The sequence below is a fragment of the Anas platyrhynchos genome, chromosome 1 (genome assembly GCF_047663525.1).
Source record: "Anas platyrhynchos isolate ZD024472 breed Pekin duck chromosome 1, IASCAAS_PekinDuck_T2T, whole genome shotgun sequence".
NCBI lineage: Eukaryota > Metazoa > Chordata > Aves > Anseriformes > Anatidae > Anas > Anas platyrhynchos.
In genome coordinates this window covers 163,647,694-163,665,730 of record NC_092587.1, presented here as the reverse complement: position 1 = coordinate 163,665,730, position 18,037 = coordinate 163,647,694, and the positions used below count along the sequence as shown (strand labels likewise).

General features: G+C 43.4%; 1 long non-coding RNA gene across 1 annotated transcript; it reads left to right on the top strand.

The window, feature by feature from the left end:
• Positions 1-9,473: 9,473 nt before the first annotated feature.
• Positions 9,474-17,795, top strand: LOC119717694 (uncharacterized). The gene is made up of 3 exons (XR_005267760.2): positions 9,474-9,738; positions 10,747-10,813; positions 10,948-17,795. It is a non-coding gene; the product is annotated as an uncharacterized lncRNA (long non-coding RNA).
• The last annotated feature ends 242 nt before the right edge of the window (positions 17,796-18,037 follow it).

The following is an 18,037-nucleotide window of genomic DNA, read 5'->3' as shown; positions in this document are numbered from 1 at the left end:
CCATCAAGGACATGCACTACCTCGTATGACAATGCAGAAAAGAGCCAAATGTGCATGAGCCAGAGGTGCACACCATTCTCGGTATGAAAGAAAATATGCCTGGCTATATGCAGAAATCGAAGGGAAGAAGGATTTGGTGCAGAAGGAGGGCTCTGCAATGCAAAATGGGAAGCCTGCTCTAAGTTTTAGAGCTATACTTGAGAGATATCTGCAAGCCCAGCTTGATTAAATCCTGCAGGTTTTAGAATGTCTTATTCCCTGCCCAAATGTAATGATCACAGAAGCTGAGCTCTTAGCTCGTGGAAACTGATGTCATTTGTCCCAAACGTTTCATTAGATGTTGAAGCAGTCAGAGGCTGTTTTAACATGTCACCCAGCATGGCTCCTTATTGCAGACCGTGACTGGGTACAGCTGTGCAGTGATCCACCACTACCCCCAGCTACTCACAGGGATTTAATAGTTCAGCCAGTGTGTCTGGGCACACTTGTTATGGGCCGTATGAATTTGATATTTCTCCTCATTGCCTGCTGTGTGACACATTAAGGCAATCAGAGCAGCTTTCTAGAAATTTTTACAGCATGACAAAGTTTTTTGCATCTATTTTTCAGGAAAAAAAAAAAAAGAAAAAAAGAAAAAAAGAAAAAAAAAAAAAAAAAAAAAAAAGGAACACATTGTCTTATTTAGCCAGACAAGAGCTAGCTTTGTTTCCCTTGGAGAAAAAGCCTAAACCATCATTTTAAATGTTATTGCAAGTGCCATTTTCCTAGACAGTACAGCAGGATGGATGATAGATTTTTTCTAATCTGATTAAGCCCACTGTGCCTTTTTAAATGGCAATGGCTTTGACAGGATGAAAACAAGAAGAAAATATAATATATATAATATATATATATATTAATGGAAAAAAGCAAGGCATCTTAAAAGCATCGTTTTTCAGAATTACCAACTCCTCTGCTTTGGGGTTGAAATAGAGATACTGTTGTTACCTGCTGGTGAATCTCACTGAAGTCTTCCCAGAAATACAGATCCTGATAATGTAAAATAAGCAAACCCAGGAACTTACAACACATAACCCAAGAAGAATACTAGCAATTAGTTTTCTTTTTCACAAACAAAATGTCATAAAATAATTTTTAAAAAATGGCAAAGGAATTAAATTCTTATGTTGTCTCTTTAAAAAAGAGAGTCTGAAAACATGTTGTTAGTGGTATTGAGGAGACGATAAAAATGTATTGCAGCTACTTATTATGGTTACTTTGATACATATCCTTGGTTAGGGACATGGGAAATCAAGAATGCAGACTACTCCTACTCATGCACTAAGGTCCAGTTATCTGTGTATTAGTATTTTTTTCCTATACTGGCTGATGGAGTTGGGTATATGTTATATAAGGTATATTCAGTCTATTCTAGGTATATTTGTTATATAAATAGGGATTTCTCCTGGTTTTATAGTGCCATGCAGAGCTCAGACACTCCAAGAGTTGTCATGGAATGCACTCAGAACATCTCTTCTTTTCTTATGATGCCCAGGGGAGTTAGGCTGATAAATTTATTTAAACTTCTACTGTTGATGTAAAACAAAAAGAAACTAGTGTCTTTTGGGGAACTCCTTGTGATTGCGACATAGGAATCGTTAGGAATATTTTATCAGAATAATGTGCAGAATTTGCAGAACTGTGGAGTGGCCCTGAATGAGAGAGAGGACTTGAAGGAATATCCATACAGCTCTGAGTAAACCTTTCGATCTTATATTTCCTGCTGTGTGTGCACCTCACCTTTTCTGGATGAAAGAAAATGTCCTGGTTTCAGTTAGAACAGAATTAATTTTCTTCCTAGTAGCTGGTGGAATGCTGTGTTTTGGCTTAGGATGAGAAGAGTGCTGATAACACCCCGATGCTTTAATTGTTGCAGAGCAGTGCTTATACTAAGCCAAGGACATCTCAGCCTTTTGCTCTGTCCTGCCAACGGGCAGGCTGGGGGTGCAGTAAGAGCTGGGAGGGGACAGACCCAGGACAGGTGACCCAAACTAGCCAAAGGGGTATTCCATACCATCTGACGTCATGCTAAACAATATATAGGGGTAGCTAGCTGGGGGGGAAGGGGGCCGGACTGCTCGGGGTTAGGCTGGGCATCGGTCAGCGAGTGGTGAGCAATTGCATTGTGCATCACTTGTTTGTACATACTATTATTACTTTCCTATTATCATCATTGTATTATTATTGTTATTATTTTTATTATTATTTTGTTATTATTATTTTCCTGTCTTATTAAACTGTCTTTATCTCAACTCACGGGCTTCACTTTCCATTTCTCTCCCCCGTCCCGGAGAGGGAGGGGGGAGGGTGAGCGAACGGCTGCGTGGTGTTTAGCTGCCGGCCGGGTTAAACCACAACAGCCTTTTTGGCGCCCAACGTGGGGCCCGAAAGGTTGAGATAACGGCAGATCTGACCAGAGTGTGTTAAACTAAAATTGGTGTAAGGATTAGACCTGCTTAATAGTCACTTGTCATAATGCTGATTGCTTTAATCTCAACTTTGCTGCGCCTGTTTTCCAAATTGAGTATTATAGTACATTATTTTCCGTATTTACTCTCTGTCGTGTTGTTTATCCTCTCCGGGCCCTGGTTTCAGATCATTATGGTGCTGTGTGTTGTAGCAATGGCTTATGAGACGATGAAATATGTGGTCATGACTCTAACTTGTTATTTGTATTCAGTAACATCGTCGACTCTGTACTTTGGAAACTGTATCTTGGAAACTATTAGCAATTATACCTATTGTTTTTTTCCATTAAGGAGTCAATCTGTGGAGGGGAAAGGGGAGGATATTTTTCCTTACTTGCTTACTCTCCCTTTCTCCTTCACCACCCCTGTATCCTCCTGGGTCACTCTGCCTTCCTCCTTCACCACCCTCTTATCCCCTGAGCTTGTCACAATAGCTCTCCAAGATATTGAATATTTCTGGAATACTCAGAGTACCATAGTCTTGTTGTTCTGCCTCATGAATGCACTTCAGGTTCTGCTTAAAGTTAAACAACTACTTGGGAAGCTCTTCTGGAGATCTGCCCGGGGGCAGGATAGTTGTGGGTGGCAGGGAGTATGGGCGGATATGGGCAGGCATCTAGAGCAGTTGGCACCCCCAGTGTGTTGGAAATTCACCCCTGAACAATGGCAAAATCCTCAAAAACTGGCAGAATGCTTGAAAAAAAGGTGTCATGATTCTGGCAGTTCCAAAGTAACACAAATCATTATAACGTGCTGGGGCCTGGCTCATGCCTATCGAGCTGCCATTGATACTGCTATCAACTTAGTGACAGACCCTGCGGCCACTCCAAGCCCTGTGACAGATCCAACGGCCACTGTGACCCCTACGGTGGACTCGGCAGCCGCTCCAGATCCGGTTCCTGCAGCCGCTCCAGATCCGGTTCCTGCAGCCGCCCCAGCTCCAGCTCCTGCAGCCGCCCCAGCTCCAGCTCCTGCAGCCGCTCCAGTTCCAGCTCCTGCAGCCGCTCCAGTCCCAGCTCCTGCAGCCGCTCCAGATCCGGTTCCTGCAGCCGCCCCAGCTCCAGCTCCTGCAGCCGCTCCAGTTCCAGCTCCTGCAGCCGCTCCAGTCCCAGCTCCTGCAGCCGCTCCAGTCCCAGCTCCTGCAGCCGCTCCAGTCCCAGCTCCTGCAGCCGCTCCAGTTCCAGCTCCTGCAGCCGCTCCAGTCCCAGCTCCTGCAGCCGCTCCAGTTCCAGCTCCTGCAGCCGCTCCAGTTCCAGCTCCTGCAGCCGCTCCAGCTCCAGCTCCTGCAGCCGCTCCAGCTCCAGTTCCTGCAGCCGCTCCAGCTCCAGCTCCTGCAGCCGCTCCAGTCCCAGTTCCTGCAGTCGCTCCAGTTTCAGCTCCGGCCGCTACTCCAGTCCCAGTTCCTGCAACTGCTCCAGCTCCAGCTCCAGCTCCTGTAGCCGCTCCAGCTCCAGCTCCTACTGCTGCTCCAGTCCCAGCTCCTGCAACTGCTCCAGCTCCAGCTCCAGCTCCTGCAGCCGCTCCAGCTCCAGCTCCTACTGCTGCTCCAGTCCCAGCTCCTGCAACTGCTCCAGCTCCAGCTCCAGCTCCTGTAGCCGCTACAGCTCCGGTTCCTGCAACTGCTCCAGCTCCTGCAGCCGCTCCAGCTCCTGTGGCCGTGTCAGAGAAACGAGCTGTAGCAGTGCAAGTTGACCCTGCAGAGGGTATTCCAATCCCTGTGGCAGACCCTGTAACAAAGTCAGAGAAACGAGCAGTAGCAGTGCAAGCTGCCCCTGTAGAGAAGGTGAAAATATGGTACAGAAATTCAAGTCGTTTAGAACGCAGAGAGTCTTCTGCCAATCCAGGTAAGGCTTCTGCCAAAACTAAGTATAGAGATGACGAAGATGATGACGACGCTGGGCCATCAAGGATTCAGGAGGAGGAAGATGAGGATGCCGAAAGAGCAACAGTAACTACGCGAAGCCTAAACGAGCGCGAGCTACGAGATGTGCGAAAAGATTTTGGTCGCTGTATAGGTGAGCAGCTTGTCACCTGGCTGCTCCGGTGCTGGGACTCTGGAGCCAATTGTGTGGAATTAGATGGCAGGGAAGCCAGACGGTTGGGATCCCTTGCTCGAGACGCCGGCATTGACAAAGCAATTGCAGATGGAGCACGACCCACCAGCCTCTGGAGGCGTCTCCTCTCAGCTGTGAGGGAAAGGTATCCCTTCAAGGAAGATATTTTATGTGTACCAGGCAAGTGGACCACTATGGAGAAGGGAATCCAGTACCTGAGGGAATTAGCCGTACGGGAAGTGATTTATGAGGATCCAGACCAGACACAAACATCCAAAGATCCAGATGGAGTCAAGTGTACACGACCCATGTGGCGGAAGTTTGTACGGAGTGCACCATCATCATATGCCAGCTCATTGGCAGTAATGGCCTGGAAAGAGGATGAGGAACCCACAGTGGATGAAGCGGCTAAACAACTCCGGCAGTACGAAGAAAGTCTCTCCTCTTCCTTACAGGCCTGCGTCTCAGCTGTGGAGAAACTGTCTGAAGAGGTCCACCAACTTAAAGAGAATCTATCTTCCCCCCAACCTGAACCAACCAGTGTCCAACGACCAAAAGAGAACACTTGGGAGAAACTTTCTGAAAAGGTTCACCAACTTGAAGAGAGATTATTCTCCTCTGTACCTGTACAAAGCAGTGTCTCAGCTGTCAGGGGTAGGCGTTCACCCACACAAGGAAGACGATATGGTGGGTACTCACCCCGTGCCACCCTGTGGTTTTACTTACGAGACCATGGAGAGGACATGAGAAAATGGGATGGAAAATCTACTGCGACCCTAGAGGCACGGGTACGTGAGTTGCAAAAGAAAACAATCAGGAAAAAGGGATTCTCTGAAAAGTTTGCTGCTCCAACTTCCAGCAGACAGTCCTTCAAACACAGAAACGAAGAAGATTCTGACCAGGATTAGGGGGGCCCTGCCTCCAGCCAGGGGGAGGAAAGGGACAATCGAGTTTATTGGACTGTGTGGATTCGATGGCCTGGCACGTCACACGCACAGAAGTATAAGGCTTTAGTAGACACTGGTGCACAATGTACTATAATGCCATCGAGCTATAAAGGACCAGAGCCCATCTATATTTGTGGAGTGACAGGGGGATCTCAGCAGTTGACTGTATTGGAGGCTGAAGTGAGTCTGACTGGGAATGAGTGGGAGAAGCACCGCATTGTGACTGGTCCGGATGCTCCATGTATCCTTGGCATAGACTATCTTAGAAGAGGATATTGCAAGGACCCAAAAGGGTTCCGGTGGGCTTTTGGTATAGCTGCCTTAGAAACAGAGGGCATTAAACAATTATCTACCTTGCCTGGTCTCTCAGAGGACCCCTCTGTTGTGGGGTTGCTGAGGGTCGAAGAACAGCAAGTGCCAATCGCTACCACAACTGTGCACCGGCGGCAATATCGCACTAACCGAGACTCCCTGATTCCCATCCATAAGCTAATTCGTCAATTGGAGAGCCAAGGAGTGATCAGCAAGACCCATTCACCTTTCAATAGCCCCATATGGCCAGTGCGAAAGTCTAATGGCGAGTGGAGACTAACAGTGGACTATCGTGGCCTGAACGAAGTCACGCCACCACTGAGTGCTGCAGTGCCGGACATGCTGGAACTTCAGTATGAACTTGAGTCAAAGGCAGCCAAGTGGTACGCCACAATTGATATCGCTAATGCATTTTTCTCCATCCCTCTAGCAGCAGAGTGCAGGCCACAATTTGCCTTCACTTGGAGGGGAGTTCAATATACTTGGAATCGGCTGCCCCAGGGGTGGAAACACAGCCCTACCATTTGCCATGGACTGATCCAATCTGCGCTAGAGCAGGGGGAAGCTCCTGAACACCTGCAGTACATCGATGACATTATTGTGTGGGGTGACACAGCAGAGGAAGTTTTCGAGAAAGGGAAGAAAATAGTCCAAATCCTTCTGAAAGCCGGTTTTGCCATAAAACAGAATAAAGTCAAAGGACCTGCACGAGAGATCCAGTTTTTAGGAATAAAATGGCAAGATGGACGTCGTCAAATCCCAATGGATGTGATCAACAAAATAACAGCTATGTCTCCACCAACTAACAAAAAAGAAACACAGACTTTCCTAGGTGTTGTGGGGTTTTGGAGAATGCACATCCCAAATTACAGTCTGATTGTAAACCCGCTCTACCAAGTAACCCGTAAGAAGAATGAGTTTGAATGGGGCCCTGAACAACGACAAGCCTTTGAACAAATCAAGCAGGAAATAGTCCATGCAGTAGCCCTTGGGCCAGTTCGAACAGGACCAGATGTAAAGAATGTGCTCTACACTGCAGCCGGGGAGAACGGCCCCACCTGGAGCCTCTGGCAGAAAGAACCTGGGGAAACTCGAGGTCGGCCCCTGGGGTTTTGGAGTCGGGGATACAGAGGATCTGAGGCCCGCTATACTCCAACTGAAAAGGAGATATTGGCAGCATATGAAGGAGTTCGATCTGCTTCGGAGGTGGTCGGTACTGAAGCGCAACTCCTCCTAGCACCCCGATTGCCAGTACTAGGCTGGATGTTCAAGGGAAGGGTCCCCTCTACGCATCATGCAACTGATGCTACATGGAGCAAGTGGGTTGCATTGATTACTCAGCGGGCTCGAATAGGAAACCCCAGTCGCCCAGGAATATTGGAAGTGATCATGGACTGGCCAGAAGGCAAATACTTTGGGATATCATCAGAGGAGGAGGTGGGTCGTGCTGAAGAAGCCCCGTTGTACAACCAGTTACCAGAGAATGAAAAGAAATATGCCCTGTTCACTGATGGGTCCTGTCGTATTGTGGGGAAGCATCGAAGATGGAAGGCTGCTGTATGGAGTCCTACGCGACGAGTTGCAGAAGCTGCTGAGGGAGAAGGTGAATCAAGTCAGTTTGCAGAAGTGAAAGCCATTCAGCTGGCTTTAGACATTGCTGAACGAGAAAAATGGCCAGTTCTCTATCTCTACACCGATTCATGGATGGTAGCAAATGCCCTGTGGGGATGGTTACAGCAATGGAAGCAAAACAACTGGCAGCGTAGGGGCAAACCCATCTGGGCTGCTGCATTGTGGCAAGATATTGCTGCTCGGGTAGAGAACCTGGCTGTGAAAGTACGCCACGTAGATGCTCATGTGCCCAAGAATCGGGCTACTGAAGAACATCAAAACAACCAGCAGGTAGATCAGGCTGCTAAGATTGAAGTAGCTCAGGTGGACCTGGATTGGCAGCATAAAGGTGAATTATTTATAGCCCGATGGGCCCATGACACCTCAGGCCATCAAGGTAGAGATGCAACATACAGATGGGCTCGTGATCGAGGGGTGGACTTGACCATGGACGCTATAGCACAGGTTATTCATGACTGTGAAACATGTGCTGCAATCAAGCAAGCCAAACGGTCAAAGCCTCTTTGGTATGGAGGACGGTGGCTGAAATATAAATATGGAGAGGCCTGGCAGATTGATTACATCACACTCCCTCAAACTCGTAATGGCAAGCGCCACGTACTTACAATGGTGGAAGCAACCACCGGATGGCTGGAAACATACCCGGTGCCTCATGCCACCGCCCGGAATACCATCCTGGGCCTTGAAAAGCAAGTCCTATGGCGACATGGCACCCCAGAAAGAATAGAGTCAGACAATGGGACTCACTTCCGAAACAACCTTATAGACACTTGGGCCAAAGAACATGGTATTGAATGGGTGTATCACATCCCCTATCATGCACCAGCCTCCGGGAAAGTTGAACGATACAATGGCCTGTTAAAGACTACATTGAAAGCAATGGGCGCTGGGACGTTCAAAAACTGGGATACGCATTTGGCAAAGGCCACCTGGTTAGTCAATACTAGGGGATCTACCAACCGAGCTGGACCTGCCCAATCAAACCTGTTACGTACTGTAGATGGGGATAAAGTTCCTGTAGTGCATGTAAAAAATATGCTAGGTAAAACAGTCTGGGCTACTCCTGCCTCAGGAAAAGGCAAACCTATTCGTGGAATTGTTTTCGCTCAGGGACCTGGATACACTTGGTGGGTGATGCAAAAGAACGGAGAGGTCCGGTGTGTACCTCAAGGAGATTTAATACTGGGTGAGAATAGCCCATGAACTGAATTGTACCATGTTAATTAGTATATTATACTGTATGTTATCACTACCATGATTACTATAGGTGACTAATTAGAATGTATGGAAAAGAGTGTAACCTGAGCATGACATAAATGGTATGGAATAAGGGGTGGATAGATGTCCTGGTTTCAGTTAGAACAGAATTAATTTTCTTCCTAGTAGCTGGTGGAATGCTGTGTTTTGGCTTAGGATGAGAAGAGTGCTGATAACACCCCGATGCTTTAATTGTTGCAGAGCAGTGCTTATACTAAGCCAAGGACATCTCAGCCTTTTGCTCTGTCCTGCCAACGGGCAGGCTGGGGGTGCAGTAAGAGCTGGGAGGGGACAGACCCAGGACAGGTGACCCAAACTAGCCAAAGGGGTATTCCATACCATCTGACGTCATGCTAAACAATATATAGGGGTAGCTAGCTGGGGGGGAAGGGGGCCGGACTGCTCGGGGTTAGGCTGGGCATCGGTCAGCGAGTGGTGAGCAATTGCATTGTGCATCACTTGTTTGTACATACTATTATTACTTTCCTATTATCATCATTGTATTATTATTGTTATTATTTTTATTATTATTTTGTTATTATTATTTTCCTGTCTTATTAAACTGTCTTTATCTCAACTCACGGGCTTCACTTTCCATTTCTCTCCCCCGTCCCGGAGAGGGAGGGGGGAGGGTGAGCGAACGGCTGCGTGGTGTTTAGCTGCCGGCCGGGTTAAACCACAACAGAAAAAAAGGTGAGGTAATGTGAGGGAAGAATTTTTAAGGATACAGATAGCTGGCTCCAGAACTTGCACAAGAAGTTTTGTTGATTTGCAAAAGAACCTTGCCATCACAGAGAGACACACATTATGTGTAAAGATACCCAATTGCTAAGATACATTCAAGTACATGAGACATTGCTGTGGCTTCTGGAATCCAGTACTTTTCCAGGGGTTGCGTAAATTGTACAGCTTTGCCACAAGCATTTGGAAGATTGCTGTGTTTGTGTGTTAAACTTCTTCAGAATGTGAGAGAAGCTCTTCATCTCCATGGATTATTTTGTCCCTGATGAATGTTTGGGGCTGCAGTTGGTAAGAGTTGATATTTATTGTTGTTACAGAAGTAAGTATGAATTTAAAATGTAAATCTCTGTGCTTGCTAGTTGGGGGTCGTATGGTCACATTTAATTGGTTTGGGTAGATTGTTTGCTCTGTGTATTTCAATCATTTTGACATTGCTGTGGCCTTCTTACAAACAACTAGGGAGCTACAAATGATTAAACAAATTCTGAACTGTCTCAGATATACATACAAGTGGAGACTTCAGAGCAGAGCAGTCAGACCTGCAGGCGGCAAAGCAAGCCATTAAGAAGCAAAGCAATACCCGGTACCAAAGTACAGAATTTAAACTACATTGCAAGCAGAGCTTCATTGTCAGTGCTATCTTCTGCTTGCCTCGCCCCTCTTGTTTCCCTTTTCCTTTCTCCCCTTTGCCTAAATTATTGGGGTTGCAACTGCAAAGCTTTGCTTCAGGTTCTGCCATGCTACACAACATAGCCCCAAGAGTAAAATGGATGATCTGTGCTTGACAATCAGTCTGACAGGCAAGGCAGCAGCAGGAGAGAAAGTTGAGCCCTGCTCTGACTCCCTCAACCCCCTTTTTATGGGGGCAGCCAACTTGTCAGTAGCAAGCTGATAGATTAGACCAGCCATCTCAAGCAATGTCAGCCAGGAACCCTAGGATTTTATACAGCCAGCTCAGAAACACATCCCAACAAATATCCATTCTGTAGCACCTCTTTATAAGAGCTTCTTAAACAATTTATTCTTTGCAGTCCCTGATTCCCATGCCTTTCTTTTCGGTTTCTGACATGACATCTGCCAATATATACATTCTGTCTGCAGCAGCTTCTGTATACTAATGTATGTGCTCCTGGGTGAGAGTTAGATCCTTCAGGTTTCAAAATGCCTTGCAAGAAAAAGGGAGTTACTTCATTTTTTTTTTTTTTTTTTTTTTTTTTTGTCTTCATTGCTTCTTCAAATTACAGCATAGTTTGCATCTCTGATTTTTTTTTCTTGTTTTCTTTTTTTTTTTATTAGTTTTCAAGCTCAGTATTCTGGAAACTGCAGCTGAAGAGGAAGCAAGAGAACAATGGATTTCTTCATAGTAATGTTTTCTTTAGTTTAAAACAAATGCTTGTAGATATTCACTGAATGGCACATGGCAGTGGAACAATTTGGGGAGATGGTTTGAAGCACACTAATTCTTAGCCCAAAAACTGTTATTTTCTTTACTGACAGGTCCAGACTTCAGATGTATCTGTCATTGGGAAAAGAGATGTTATTTCTGGCCTGTGTCAAAGAATGGAGTTCCATCAAAGTTCACAAAGAAAACTTTTAAAGGACGGATGACAAACACAAGGGATTAATATGTACAGAGTCAACCTGCACAATTTGTCATCCCAATCAACTTGACTGACTAAATTAAATTCTTGTTGCCTGACAAATTAGCATCAACTCCCAGTACCGTGCAAAGATCAAAATGATTCTTTATAAGTTCCTAGTGTCATTCTAATTCAGCTAATAGTCACAAATTTGCTTCCCTGCTCTTTCCAAAGTTGCAGTTTTGTTTTTGTGTGATTTTTTTTTTCCAGCAAGAGTATATAGAGTTGTTAGGCACCTTACATTGATGTCACAGGGAAAACATCTGTAGGATTCTGAATCTGAGTCATTTAGCAAGAACTGAAAAGTGAGTTAAAGAAACATTTACCATCTGACATGGGGTGTTTTTAAGTGGGTTTTATTTTTTTATTTTTTCTCCATTTGATAGCTTCCTAAGACTACTATCTCCTAAGATTGCTCCTCCTATTCTGTGAGGGGCAATAAGATGAAAATAACTTTTGCTCTTTTATAAAGCTCTTATATGGCTGCCAGGATAAAAAGAAGCCCAAATATTCTATCACTTTTTATTTTCTGGACCATCTATGAGAAAATGCATCTACTTTAAGCTATAATAATTTCACTCAAACCTGTAATAAAGAAAGTGGGCAGCATTTTCTGTTACTCTTCCAGGTCAGTTTTCATGGTGATATCCCTGTTTGCCAAACTGAAGAGATCCTCACATAATTTTCTTGAGATGCCTGGTGGAACAATTTGCTGAGCAGCGTGCTTGAATTGCTGTACATTTTAGTGGCATAATCACAGTTGTGGGCTGAAATCTTTCCGTGACATGCCTCTCTGTACTCCTCCCTGTGGAGCAGGTCCTATTGGTATATGCAAGAGGTGATACCCATCACACTTCAGTGAGCTCAGAATAGCAAGTGGAAATAGATCGTTGCTAATGTGTATCTTTTGCTCTGGGTAGCACTGTCTGGGGTATTTGCTATGGCCCTGGCATTGCAACTCGATCCACAGAATGTCTGACTGAGCAAGTTGCCTCACAGTTCACTTAAACGATTGCTTTCTCTCCAGAGGGTTTATTTTCACATTATAAATAATTAAACTGTGTAATTCGTTGTCACAGGATATTGTGGAGGCCAAAATGGGTTCACATCCTTCAGCATCTGTTAAAGACAATCATTTGGATGCAATCTCTGATGTAGAAAGTACACTGTCAGAGCTGTATGGGAAGTATCAGGGGAACCTTTACCCTATGCATGCCTTTTTTCCTAAGCATCAGTTACAAGCCACTTTTCATGACAGGCTGTTGAGCTGAATGGATCTCTGGTATTAGTCAGTTTGGCCAATTTTATGTTCTTATTATGGTAGAATCAGGCTTAACTGCATTTGACAGTACTTATCCCCCTAAATAGTCTTACTGACATCAGACAGAGTTTACATTTACTACCAATTGCATTTTACGGGTTGCAAGATCTATGTGTAGTGAAAAGGATTAAAGCTTGTATGAGCTTCAGTGGGATTTCTTGGCATACATCAATATATTTCAAACACGGCATTTGATCATGTTTTTTTTTTTTCTTTTTTTTCTTTTTTTTTTTTTTTCTGAGTTTCTAGTTTCCTCTCTTAGTTGCCATCGCCATGAAAAAAAAAATGTTTTAGAGATGTCTCCACCACCACCAGATGAAAAGGGCTCCATTGTGATTCAAAGCAGCAGTCTGGCAGTCAAAGGTTTGAGCTGAAATCCTGACTGCTCAGTTGCTGAAGTCAAAGAGAAAATGATGATTAATTTCTGCAAACTCATCATTTCACGACTGCTTTCAATTCCCAGTTATCCCACTGGTCTATTATATTTGATCTTGGTAACAAGGGGTTCAGTGTCTAGGAGTCACTTAAATTCACTGTGCTTAAGCTTCCCTTTTTGCTAAGGATGCTTACAAATGCTGCCTTGTTAACATATTTGTGAGTGAAAGTTGATATTCGTTATGCAGAAAGTACAACACAATCCCATGGAGGAGTGTTCAGTCAGGTATAACATGTGCTTACATCAGGCCTCATAAGAATTTTGTTTATATTAGTTGGCCTGTGAGAAATTCCTGTTCCCAGCTGTGGGTGTATTTCCTGATCACAGATCTGTGCCCTTTTTCTCTTCCTCTTTCTCTTCTTTTTCCCCCTTTTTCCTCAGAAAGGAAACCTAGTCACGGGGGCCATGTGGGAGCTTCAGTGTGCTCCAGTATTTTCCCTAGTACAGCTGATAAGGGGACACACATTATTAATAGTTGGTGCTTACCCTAATCGCTGTTCCTAGACTGCCTACAATCATGATTTATTAGACCTTGGTACCCTGGTTTGAGCAGAAAGGGTCATAGCACATAATCTGTCTGCACATAGCTGGGGACTGTCACCATGCACTGATAATGCAGTGGACAAAATACAATGTGTTAGTCATCTAAATTGAATAGCAATGCATGACAGCACATCTCATAGTACTCGGGTCTAAGTTCAAACCCATTTTACTGTGAATCAACTCCTGAAAAACACAGCTATAAAAGTGTAGATTAAAAGGCAAAGATGATCTTAAAGTGGGCATTTATCTAATTCTGATGACAAGAAAAGAAAGGAGAATGCTGGTCAGTGCTCATTATTCTGAAGAACAAAGTTGCTGCTCATTATTTCACCTTGCAAATTGTGCCTGAGAGGAAGCTAGAACAGACCAAGCTCTGTAAGACAAAAAGAGGAATAGTCAAGGAAGGAAATAATAATCATGGAGAAGGTCTCATTTACTACTTTGTTTTTATGTGTGTATTGTTCTAAATCTTAAGATGTTGCTATATTTAACAGACTGTTTACAATTCCTGCAGCCTATCCTCCAAGTTTAGGACATATAACCAACTTATCCACTAGCATGAAATGCTCTGTGGGAATCTCTTCCTGTCTGGTATGTAGGTCAACAGGACAAAAGCAACACAGGTATACAAGGAACTCTTCTATTCAGCAATGAATCAAAAAATAAATAAATAAAAGTTAAGGGTTTTCTTTCTTTATTTTTTTTCATTGTGGGAACATAACTGAGTTAACACAGAGCCTTTCCTTTTGTCATTCTTGCCCATATTCTTCACAGCTAGCCTCTAATCCTCCTTTGATCTTCCCACTATTTATTGCAAGTCATCCACAGAGCTCTGTGATTTACAAAGTTTCTAGGGCTTATTTTCAGTGAAGGACCGTCTCCAAGGCTATGGGTAGAAAACCTCTTTCAAAAATGAGACAGAATGCAACTCTGATGCATTCTTGCTTCTGAGAACCAAGAAAAAAATATGTTTTCCCACTTCTTAATAAAGCGGCAAGGTTCTTCTCTTTTCCAGCCTTTTCTTAAACAAAAGAGGCAGATGAAGGACCTGATTATTGATTATGTAATATATGCATTTTCTGAGGCAACAAGAGGTCAAAGAGCACTTTTGGGCAACTTCTGTCAAGAAATAATCTGAAAAAAAGTGATGAAAACGTGAGGATAAGTAAGCTTTAAAACTAACTTTGTTGCCCTTGGCTGCTCAGTGATGGAAACATCAGACAGGTTTTTATCTTTGCACCATTACCTGCTAGGAAACCTTTGGTATATTTGCAGTCACCAGCCCCTAAGATCTTTAATAATGTGACAGATTGACAGGTCCAGTTGCAGTGGAAGCTCATGCAGTTCTGCACAGTACCAGCTGCATGACTGTGCTTTCAGGCTGACAGCATCAGTCTTACCTGACAATCTCTCTGTTAACTTCCCTGCCAAATAACATTTCAAGTAATAACTTTAAAATAATATGGTCTCTGAGTGAAATGGTCACCTCTAAAGGGGCTTAAAGAACCAGTGACTTGTCCAAGAACAAAATTTAGATTCTGGGCATTTCATTATAAGGATAGGGTCTGCGAGTATAGGATCTGACAATCATATTTACTGTGCTGTGTGCTGCAATTTTATTGTTATAGTTCAGGCAGATACACTGTGGAGGTACCTGAAAAGGCACAATTTGCATATCGAAAAGATACAATTTGCATGTTTATGAGGAGGTTTTTTATTGTAATGACATGGATAACGTCTTAACTCTTTATATTATCAGAAATAAAAAGGGAATGTGTCACAAGAGTATCTTCAGAAAGCAGATTAGACAGAAAGAGGACATAAGTCTCAGCAGAAAATAGCATAGAGAATCGCACAGCACCATGTACAATTGATCGATTTCTGATGCTCTAGTTCACCTGAACTTAAGAAAAAAAAGAAAAAGCAAAAGTGATTAAGAGGAAATATATGCTTGCCCCAACTAAAATGAAGGAATTAGAAGGCTACTAACATGTACAGCAACAATATTTATTTGAGCCCAAAATTAACATAAGGTATCGGTAGAATATGTAACCCAGTGCCCTGCAAAGTTTCACATTCTCCATCTCAGTAGCTTCTCTGGGTTAACTAATTAGCACAAAGGTCATTATTCTAATTTTTCCAGTATCAACAGAACATTAAAGCAGCACATTTCTGATTATGTTGTTAGATGAAGGATGCTGCAGTTGAGCTGAAGTTTCAGTTTCAAACAGACTATTGCTGAAGCCCATTAAATTTAGCAAGGGAATAAACTAGTGTCTAACAACTTTTTATTTATTTATTTTTTTTCTGAAAAGAGAAAAAAATAGCCATTATGAAAGCACGAAAGCACACAGTGAAGAAGAAATGGAAATGGGGATAACCTTTATGCTTTAATCAAAGCTGCATCTGCAAAATTCCATAGCTTAATGATATTAGTCAAAATGCCAAATCCTGAAACAATAAAATGCCTCTGGATGCAAAACAGCCTTACAGGTAGGTAAGTGGGTGCGTTGTAGTGGGGTCTGTATGACCACACTGCTCTAGCCACCTAGCTTAATTGGGAATGTGTCATATTGGATAGTGCTAGTAGGAAAACTATATTTGCTTAATTTCTGCTTTCTTTAAATCTATAACAGGGTTAGGACAAGCACTCAACAGTGCAGGGGGTTGCTTGAGAACAATTGTGAATCTTTCTGTGAGGTTTCTACTGATTGCTTTCATTTGCACCAGAAATATGTGAAACAAGAACAATATTTTTTCTTGAAAGATTGATGGCCTTTCTTTAGATTTTGGCAAGGATAAAGCAGTTCTGATATTAAAGAGAAGAAATAATGTTTTTCTATGTCACTTAAGTTTTGGCTTGAATACTGCTGGAAGGCTAATATGATTCTTATTTTAAATAAATAATTTCTCCATGTCCTCTAAGTAATTGATTTCTAAGGCTTCAAGGGATCATTCTATTCACCTCATTTGATTTCCCATTAACACCATATAATGCAGACTTTCAGTTCCAGGAATTATTGCATCAAACACAATTTTTGATTGAGCTGAAACATACCTCCCAAACTGACATTACAAGTAAACATACAATCTAAAGAATTCATATGAGGAAAGTTGATGCTCTGTATCTGATTCTATTGCATTGAAATGGCTAAAGACAATTTCAGATTTGATTGAACTAGACAAAGTAGAGGTGAACAAATTAGTGTGACCCTATGACTTTAGGGTTCTCTAGATCTCTGTTGTCAGGAGGAGAGATGTGTCAGAAACAAGTCAAGAAAGTTCTACAGTTAATTTTGTGACCAAGTTGCTGGATACACTGGCTGAGAGAGGTGCTCTGCTAGATCAGTTACTCATGAATAGGAAGGAGCTTGCTGGGGATATGAAAAGCAATGGTAGCCTTGGTTGTAGTGACCATGAGATAATAGAGCTGAAGAACATGAGGAAAACAGCTATCAAAATAATGACCATGGACTACAAGAGAGTGAACCTTGGTTTGTTCTGGAAACTGATAGTCATGGGAGGCTGCCATGGAGCTTAAAGGGGCCAAGGATTGCTGGTTGATCTTCAAGAACAACCTTCTCAAAGCACAAGAGCACTCCATCCTGATGTGCAGCCAGTTGAGCAGAAGACCAGCCAAAGTGAAAGGGTACCTCCTGGCTAAGCTGACCAGGCAGACGAGGATGATACAAGGAAAGTCAAATCTCAACTGCAGCTGAGAATGTGATGCACAACTAGAAAGGTCCGACTGATACTTCAGCAACAGAGGAAAAACATGGAAATTGAGGTCTAGTACTGAATGGGGTGTATGAGGAACATGACAATGGTGGAGATACTCAGTGTTTTATTTGCCTTTGTTCTGGAAATTAATTCTTAGTTAGTCTGTATGGTTAGCCATGGTGGAAGACTGAGCAAACTGAACACAAACAACTCCCTGGAGATGGACAGGTTGAAACTCAGGTTTTGTCAATATTACTGTGAGGCCCATTTATAATGTTCTTCAAAGTGTTTGGCAATCAGAGGGGCTTTCTGAAGTCTGTCCACCTTCAGGAAAAGAGTAAAAAACAGGACAGTAATGACAGGAGGGTCAGCCTCAACTCAGTCACTGTGACAATTATGGGGACAGTCTTCATGGAAGCTATTTCCATGCAAAAGAACAAAAAATTGTTCAGGAAGCAGTCAACGTAGATTTTCCTAGTACAAATAATGTCTGACTGGCCTGGTTGTTTTCTGTAATAAAAGAGTAGCTGTGTAGACAAAGGGAGAGTAGAGCATGTCATTCATCTTGGTTTTCCAAGCCCCTTGAAATAGTGTCCCATGGTAACCTTGCAGCCAAATTACAGACTGGAGGGGTAGATGGAGTACCTGTGTGAAAAACTAGCTAGACCATTGGGCTCAAAGCACTACCAGACGGTGGTTAAAATCTAAGTGGTAGCATAAGAAATATAGTATTCCTTGGGGGTTAATATAGGGCTCAAAACTGTTTAGTGTTTTCATCACCAGTCTGGACTATAGGAGTGAACGTACCCTCAACAAGTTCATGGATCACAAAATTGTGATGAAGGGCTGGTGAGAACATCTGCCATTTGTAGGAACCTTGAAAAGCTGGAAGAATGGGCTGAGAAGAACCTTATCATGTTCAGTAAA